Raw genomic sequence first — 9,830 nt, 5'->3', positions numbered from 1 at the left:
CGGCCAGCATTTGTGCCGCTTGGCTGATGTTTGGTGTTATTAAAACAATGTCATCAGCAAAGCGGAGGTGGTGTAGTTGCCGACCATCTATCTTCACTCCCATTCCTTCCCATTCCAGTCATCGCATGATGTTCTCGAGGGTGGCACTGAAGAGTTTCGGTGAAATGGTATCACCCTGCCGAACCCCTCTCTTGACATCAGTGATTACTTCTTTGTAGAATGGTGAGATCCTGGTAGTGAATCCGCAATACAGCTCACGGAGGATCTTGATGTATTGGGCTTGAATGCCCTGATTGGCTAGGGCTTCAATGACCGCTTCCGTCTCAACAGAATCAAAGGTCTTCTTTAAATCAATGAACGTTAAACAGAGCGGCATCTTGAACTCCCGAGAAACCTCAATGAGCTTGGTTATCGTGTGGATATGGTCGATGGTGCTGAATCCATTGCCTAATAACCTGAATCGAACATTTACATTTGAATAAATGTGGCTCACTGCTGGCAGTTTCTATCTTCGTTGTCTACGCACCAACATCTCATTATGATGAAAGAGAAATTGAGAAGTTCTACATGGAGCTGGAGAAGTTCTATAAAGAAGACCACACCTTCTACAAGATCATTGTGGGTGATTTTAATGCCAAGATAGGACCGAGAAGATCAGCTGAAGCACTTCACATCGGGACCCATGGCCTAGAATGGAACGAACAGGGTGAGAGACTGTCTGAGTTCATCATGTCGACCAAGACCTTCCATGGTAACTCACAGTTCCAAAAGGCAGAATCTAAACGTTGGACATGGGAGTCTCCCGGTGGATGATTCCACAACGAAATAGACCACATCATATTCAATCAACGGTTTTGCCTGACCGATGTCACTGTTGTCCCAAAATTCCGAACGGGATCGGACCACCGTCTCCTTCGTGCAAAATTCTACTTCACACAGCGGGGAGAAAGGGCTGCAAAGTTTAAAAAAAGAACTCCCAGAACGACCACCAACTGGGAGCTCTTTGGCACTATTGCGGCAACATGGGAAGATGCCATTGTTGACAACATTGACGAGGAATACGATCGACTGGTTCAGCACCTCCATAAATGTGCGAGGAATGCCAAGAGAGAGATAGCCACAAAAAAAATGCCTGTCTTCGAAAACTCTTGAGCTTATTCGCCAGCATGGTTTGGTGTGTAAACTCACACAAGGTGGGGGGCACGGCACCCACACGGTGGCGGCTCTATCTCTCCCGCCGCCTGCGTTCGGTAGTCTCACCCTTCTCCCACCCCGGAGAGGTCGATGGTGATGGTCAGGCAGAGGAAGGAACGAGGGCCAGGCTGGTAGGTATTAGTCGTAGTTTATTCTGATTCTCTCCTCATCTGTCTCTCTATCTCTACCCCCATTCTTCCTCCCCCAGCTACTTCATTCTCCTTCTCCATTCCCCTTCATCCTCCTTCTCTGGAGTCTGGGTTCTGATCCTCTCTGAACTCTCTTCTTCCTTCTTTTTGCCCCCTGCCCCACTCCTACAGTACAGTTAAATCCTCTCTCCATGAGGAATTGGGGGAACAATTACACATAGGTGCGGTCACAATCAATAGGGGTGGAGATCAACAGGGGTAGAAATCTTAGCCTCAGGGAAGACCGCTCCTAGGACAGATCTTTCCTCAGCAGGAGGACCCACCGTAGAGCAGAATCCCATGGGCGTGCCTCTCCTCTCCTTGTCTGACAAGCGTACAAGAATATAATATAAATCATTTTGTATGGATACAGTAAGAAATATCTTAAACTTATAGAATTGCTCTCCTAGGGCCATCTTGATCTCAGACTACGGTGCTCAGGCCAGATAGTCTTTCCCACCCCTAGCAGGATCCTAGTCTTGTCGTTACCTTGGATCATGACAGCATTTGTCCATGATCAAACTCTTAACTTATAGTTAAGAATCGTGGCACTTTGGCCTGGCCCATTTCGCTGCCAGGGTAGCTCACTGCTTGCCCTGGGTCCATTCAGTCCCTCGTCGGGACCCTGCTTTTGGGGTGTTAGGAACTAAGGGCAACTGAGGCTTAAGTCGAGAAAGATGCCCAGGAGTGAATAATATTCAAGGCCAATTAAATCCTGAATTACAAAGCATAATGTTAACGGTCTTCCTGTATCTATACAAAAAGGATATTACTTTAAGGTAAACTATTCATAAGGCATAAGGTGAGGAGAAAGGCAATATTTCACTCATAAATATAAAATCATAGATTTCTGGGAAACTGATCTTACAAATTAACAAAGTCTGATTAAGGGGAAGGCTGATTAACTGGATGAGGAGGAGAGCATAGGGAAGATGTTTACAGATAAACACAATGGAAGTGGAAGTGCTTCAGGAGCACTGTGATGGGTGTAACCAGATAAACCTAAGCTTCTTGAAGGACAAAGCAATGTTACCCAACAGTTTGGCGCATGCCTCAGGCAACCGCAAGCTAATGTCCGAGCTCGCAAAGCAGTGCAGAGATGCGATCAAGGAAGACTCAAAGAGAGAAGAGCAGAAGTGCTGGTAGATGTGGCAGAAGCGGGGAAAAGTATTTGTAACGCCCGCCTGTCCTTTGCCAACTACAAGACCAAGATGACTGCCCTCTGACGTCCTGATGGATCCATCACATCCTCCAGAACGACAATGGAGAAGATTATCCATGACTTCTACTCAAATCTCTTCGATAGCCATGTCCACTTGCCGACATACCAAATTCCACAGGATGGATATGTTGTTCCCAACACTCTCCCTTCCGAAATCCGACACACCATTTTGTCGGTAAAGAAACAAACAGCTCCCGACCCAGACAAGGTCAGACCTAAACACCTGAAGAACCTGCCATCAGTACTCATCAATACACTGGCTCGGCTCTTCACACACTGTCTGAATGCAAGGTTCCATCCCAATAGAAAACCAGCAGGACCGTACTACTGTTCAAGAAGGGAGACATCCATGACATTGGCAACTATCGCCCCATCTGCCTATTGTCTGTCATCTACAAGTTGTTCACTCGAGTCATCCTAAATAGGATTGGCAGAACACTAGACGAAGGACAACCATGCGAGCAAGCCGGGTTCCGTGTCTCAATTACTACAGCTTTATAGTCTAATTTAAAGTTGGGATGAAAGCATCCTCCCATATTCTTTTTTTCTAGTGGCTTTGGCTATTGGGGGTGGGGGTTGGGTAAGATATTTCTTCATATACATTTCAACAGTATTTAGTCTATATCTTTTAAAAGTTATGAGTATTTTGTAGGTTCTACATTGAATCTGTGCTGTTCCTTAGCTAAGACTCATTTCGAATTAATCCTTCCATTCAAATTCCAGGCAGAAACAATAACTCTAAGAGCAAAAGACTTTTTGTTTGTTTTTGGGCCACACCTGGTGATGCTCAGGGGTTGCTTCTGACTCTATATTCAGCATCATTCCTGGCAGTGAAGGGGACCTTGTGGGATGCCAGGGATCAAACCCAGATTGGCAGCATGCAAGTCAAGTGCCTATTACTTCGGCTACTCAAAAAAAGCAAAAAGCAAAAGCTTTTGAGGTATGAGAACCTAGACACAAAGGCAGAAGTATATATTTAGATAGTATGATATATACTGTGTCTAACTATAATAGACTTGGTAGAATACTGTGATCAGTAAGGAACAGTGCTTCCTGTTGCTGTTAGTTCCCAAACAATTTGAATCATTCTGATGAGGCAGGAGATGAGTCTCTGAGAAAATAATGGATCCTTTGTAAGGGGTGCAGTAGGATGGGACATAGAAAACTAGAAAGGCTTGAGAATATGGATGGATCCAAGTCTCATTTCCTGTAGAACTCAGGGAAGTGACCGGCCTCGCAGTTTGTCTGTGCTCTGTGTGGTGTGAAAAGAGACATAGCTATAGGCGTGTCCTGTTCCTGTTGGAATATTGCAGAGGAGAAGCTGAATGATCTATGCCCTTCAAAGGGAGAAAGCAAGGTTGGAGGGAGAGTTGAGATTTCAAAGAGACCTTGAGATAGCAAGGAGGGCCTGGGAATAGCTCAATATACTGAGCATAAATAGGCGTTAGGGCTGGAGCGACAGCACAGCGGTAGGGTGTTTGCCTTACAAGCGGCCAACATGGCCGACCCGAGTTCGATTCCTCTGCCCTTCTCGGAGAGCCCAGCAAGCTACCAAGAGTATTCGATATGCCAAACACAGTAACAACAAAGTCTCCAATGGAGACGTTACTGGGCCCGCTCGAGCAAATCGACGATCAATGGGAGGGCCTTTACCTTTACCTTTAAATAGGCTTTGCATGAAGGAGGCCTGGGTCAATCTGAGCAGCCGAGGTCTCCTGAGCACCTTTCAGAGGGAATCCCTGGAATGGAGCAGGAAGTAGCCCCTGATAACTACTGTTGTGACCCCTCCACACACACCCAAAAAAACCCCAAATCCAAACAACCAAATGAACAATGGACAAGGAGGTTGTCACTGTTATTTGTATGTTGTGTACTACCGAATACCCTAAGAAATTGCAGGTGTCCAGTGATGACAACTGAGGACCAGATGTTCTATCTTTATCCCAGCGGGTAGGATTGGCTTTGCGTATTTCTCTCAAAACTAAGGAGGAAGTGGGTGAGAGGCCATGGCTAGACTGAGATCTTGCTGAACTGTCAGCTGAAATTGTCATTCTGCAGGAGGGGGGCTTGCAAGAGATAGCTAGCTAGCTAGCTGGCTGTCATAGGTTCATCCCATCCTTCTAGAAGTTATTGCTTGGAAGTAACTGTCCCTTCAGAGGAATGCGACTTGTTCTCAGGTTCACTATTCATTTAAGAACTGGAGCCTGACTTTGGGAACCCGAGGATCCCTGTACCTTGGGAGCCAACCCTGTATATCTGGATAACCCAATGCCCCCCCACCATCAAGTGAGTGAGATCTCAGAGAAGGTAGAGAAGTTTCACCCCCAAAGTACCTATGTTCTCTGTGCTTATAAAATTCAGCACTGTGTTGGGGTCGGAGAGATAGCACAGGGGTTAAAGCATTTGCCTTGCATGCAATTGACCCTGGTTTGATCCTCTGCACCACATGTGTCCCCCTGGGCACTACCAGGAATGGTCTCTGAGTAGTCAGTTGAGGCCCAATCACCCAATCACCCCATCCTCAACCCACCAAGTTTGTGTTTTTATGATCACTTTCACTGAGCCCTCTAAAGAGAAGAGTTTGAGAGTATGAAATTGCCCCCATTTTGTATGCTTCTTTGCTGTTTAGTAATTTTTCAAATTTTAAACCATTAGAAATAATCTTTTTAGCAGTGGACTCCCTATTCCAGCAAAATCTTACAATGTTCTTCTATATAGAATAAGAAATAAGACTGTGTTTTATTGCAACAATTATGTTTTAAGATTTATAAATTGGTTCACTGATAATGAGTAAGAATTCAGAAAGTTTGATGACCACAAAACAAGCTATCAAGACATAGAGTTATAGAGGGGAGCTGTATATTCTTCTACTCAACTATACCGTAGGCAGCTGACCTGGGTTCAATCGCTGGCACTCCATATGGCCTTCTGAGTATGGCCAGGAGTAATTCCTGAGCATGAAGCCAGGAATAAACCTGAGCTCCCTAGGGTGTGACACCAAAACAACAAGAAAAGCTAATCAATAGCCTAAAATATACTCATGAAAAAATGCCAGTTAGACATAAAAAATCAGGAGAAAATGATGATTCGCTAATAAGATTAGATAACTTGCTCTTATCATTCCTTACCATATGTATAAAATCATAGGAATAACACCCTAAATTCATGGCTCAACTCAATACTATTTATTCTGTGGCATTATTAATGCATGACCAACTACATATCCACTGTGATTGTGCAATTGGCTATGACACCACACTGAGAACATGCACAAAGTAGATGATTCTGAAACTTGCTCAACATTTAATTGAGAACAGTCCACATGTATGCTCCGTGGTATGAGCAGATGAGCATCTGCGAACAGATGTACTTAGGCTGGAAGTAAAGAAAAGATCAGCACAGAACTACACTGTTTATAATCAAGGGCACATTTCAAGAAGATCAAGATACATTCACAGAGATGATAAGTAAAGAGGTATTTCCAGGTCTACTCAAAAGGGAATCAATTTGCTAGCACACATGGTAAAGGGGTAGCAATCTCCATAAGTAAAGTGTGGACCTGGATGATGGTTCAGAGGGCTGGAACACATGCTTAGCATGCAGAATTCTGGGTTCAATCCCTGACACTACATGGTCCTCGATCACTGCCAAATGTAGCCCCCTCAACACTCCAATGTGTCACCCAAAGTAAAATGTAACACGTTTGTATGTGCTTTGTTTTACTGCTTATTATATTATCTAGTATGTATATTTAGTATAAATAAGTACTACACATACATACTAAATAAACATATTTAGTTTTAAAATTTACATATATATGTATGTTTCTTTTTTTAAAAAAATCTCAAGGCAGGGGACATAGAAGGAGAAAGAAAGAGAGAGAGAGAGAGAGAGAGAGAGAGAGAGAGAGAGAGAGAGAGCATAGCAGGCAAGGTGCTTATCTTGCATGCAACCAATCCAGATTCTATCCCTGGCACCACATATGGTTCCCTGAGCACCTCTAGCAGTGTTCCCTGAGCACAGCACCAAAAGTAAGTCCTGAGCACTAGGCATGTGGCCTGAAACCCAAAAACAGCAATAGCAGCAACAACAAAAATCTAAAACTCAAATCAAACACTTGTTGAACTTGACAAATTTCCCGTGGGAGATTCTTTGATCAGATGTTCTAATTCTAGTGTTTTGTATAACTTACGTTTGGCCATGTCTATTTTAATTCTGATGTCCTATTTCTCTTCAAAAATAATGAAGTACTCTCTCTTTCCACAGCTGGAATAAATATGTCATCCTGGTCTCTCCCTCCCTCTCTTTTTTCTTCCTCCCATTTTGTAATCATGGCTGCATTTGTTTAATTCTGATCCAGCTGAACTTTGTGGCAGCATATGGTGTGGTGTGTGGATCAAAGGCACAGAGTTGAATTCGACTTCACTCAGTTGAATGTTGTTGCTTTACCGCTTTTTATTAAACAGCAATTTATTCATGCTTAGTTTCAGATGACAAAATTCATTAAATGTTAATTATTTTTGTTTGTTTGGGGGAGGGTCAAACCTGGCTATGCTTAGGGCTTATGCCTGGCTCTGGTGCTCAGGGATCACTCTTGGTGGGGTTTGGAGAACCATATTGGAGTTGGGGATCGAACCTGGGTTGGCCAAGTGCTACAAGGCAAGTGACCCACCTGCTATACTATCGTTCCAGCCCCTCATTAAATTTTTACACTTGAAGTTAATTTTCTGGTAGCTCTCATTAGCCAGTGATCTCATAATACTTAAATAAAAATCAATGGTGTGTGGTTAAGTAATTGTTATTTTGTAATAAGCTCACCTTGGTGGGGCAGAATCGGACACTGTTAGCTTTGAAAGATCCTTGTCTTTTACTATTGACCTTCACTATGCTTTTATGTAGATGAGTAGAATATCTGTGGGTGATTTAAAACACTAAATAACTTTGCTTCTAATCTGAAGTTTCCTCCTGGCTTTTGTCCAGGCATACAGAAATTTAAATCTTTGGAGGCACAACCCAAAAAATGCATAATAAAGACATTCTTCTATTTGTTACAGTTCTAGATATTCCACCTTGGTCAGTTAGGGATTTTAATTGCTTTTTTTTCAGGCCTCTGCGAAGTTGCTCATCATTGTTTCTATTCTGACAACACTCAGATTTTCCCCTAACTGCCAGGTCTGGAGTTATATTCCAAATTAGTTGATACTTGCATAGGCATAATATTGATCTTTGAGAACTTATTTCTTGCTCTAACTTTTGTGAATTGATTTTACTGTTAGCCTTTTATCTCTGAATAAATTTTAGGAATCTAATGACTGGTTTTTTGATCTGGTTTGAAAACATCTGGAAAGCTACTACTCTGAACCACCATGTGAAATGCTGAAGCACCTGCTAAATACGACACATCTTAGATCCGTCCTAGGAAGGTCACCAGGGAACCTGGAGTCTTTGTTGGTGCTGGGGAACTTGGCACGTGGCAGGGCCACTTCCTCCCTGTGGGCCTCACCTGGGAACCTTTCAGAGAGGTGAATTTCAAGCCCTCCCTCAGCGTCATTAAGTTCAAACCTGCATTTTTCACAGTCCTCTTATCCAGGGATTCAGGAGCATTTTCAAGTTGGGGGCAGTTTGGATTTCAGCAACTTTCAGAACTTCCCACCAGATGGCAGCTTTGCAGCAGACACTGACAGCTAGAGCTCAAGGCAACCTCCCAGACTCCTTCAAAAGTGCCTGAGCAAGGTTGGGGGGCAGGGAAGCTGGTGGAAGCACGAATGGTCAGGAAGGGAGGAAGCCCAGAGGAGACCTCTAGGCAGTGGTTATGCAGATTTCACAGATCTCTCTAAAGAGAGGCATGGGCAGATACATCTTCGTTTTGCAAAGGAGTCTGAGAGTTTCAAAGAAATGGAACAAAGAGCTAACCACTAGCAGATGGCTAGGCAGTAGCCTAGAATAGGGTGGCAGGTATCGTACTTCCTGGCGTGCACTGAGCCCTTTGCACAGGGACAAGGCGGCTGGCACAGCCTGTCTGTGCCAGTTCGCTTTTTCGGCCTTCCTTGCCCCCACAATCCCCCACTAAAATGCTCTGGAAACATCCATCTTGTTTTCTTTGGGCATGCTAGAAGGCTCTATTGCAATAATTCAATTTGGAATGTTAATGGGATTTTCACAGTACTCAGGCTCCTGGACTTAACTCCCCAAGGAAACTAAACATTCCTCTTAATTGGGAACAACCAGGACTAGTCCTGGTCTCTTAAAGGACCCTTGAGAATCTTAATGGGCCCCAAGGCTTTGGCAAACATGGACCTAGAAGCCACTTTCTCCTCAACACACTTTCATCCTGACCTTTTTCATTTTGCTCTTGGAAGAACAAAGATTTACGCATACAACTGCAAGTAAAATTAGTATTAACCATTTTTTGTTTTCAGAAGTGCGGATTAATTTAGATTGAGGGAAGAAAGCACCTAAAGCTTGGGTCTTAATGGAGTTGAATAGACTGAGTCTGATCTATGAATGTCCAGACTGAGGAAATTTTTAAAAATCTGGGGAAGGTGGTGGAGGAAGCACTGCATTGTAGCACTGTCCTCCCATTGTTCATCGATTTGCTCAAGCAGGCCAAGTAAAGCAAAGGGCTGTAATATCATGAACTCCACCCATTATTTATCAATTATTCATAAAACTTGCTCATACCACATGGTTAAGGTAGTGAGTCAGATGAGTTGGAGACCATAAAATGAAGGCCAGTGCTGGGCAAAATAGCACAGAGAATGGGATAGAAGCAGAAACACTCACAAAGGACCCAGATCTCCCCTGTGCATCCCTGCTTATATCTCCTGGGGAACAGTCAATTTCTTCTTGGTACAGGCTCTACCCAACTCTGGATGGAAAGAAAGGTTGGAGTGTGGTCAAGTCAAAAGCAGAACCCAATCTTAAAGGTTTCCAGCGAGGAAAGTCCTAACAAACCCCATCTCATTCACCCTGAACCTGAAACAAACAATATGGCATGCTTTTCTTCTTTCTTCCCCTCTACTCCTAGGAAAGTTCAGAAAAAGCCCTAAGCTTTGCATATAGTTCTGTTTGGGGGCTTGGGGCCAGACCAGGCAGTGCTGGGGCTATTCCTAGCTGGATTCTCAGGGCACATGGGGTCCTGCGGATTAAGCCTGGGTCTCCTGGCATGCAGAGCACATGTTCTGTAGTCACTTAAGTCTTCTCCCACTTTTTAATGGGATTTAAAA

The sequence above is a fragment of the Sorex fumeus genome, unplaced genomic scaffold, assembly GCF_029834395.1.
Source record: "Sorex fumeus unplaced genomic scaffold, SorFum_2.1 ptg000034l, whole genome shotgun sequence".
In the NCBI taxonomy this organism is placed as follows: Eukaryota; Metazoa; Chordata; class Mammalia; order Eulipotyphla; family Soricidae; genus Sorex; species Sorex fumeus.
Note: the sequence above shows the minus strand (reverse complement) of the source record.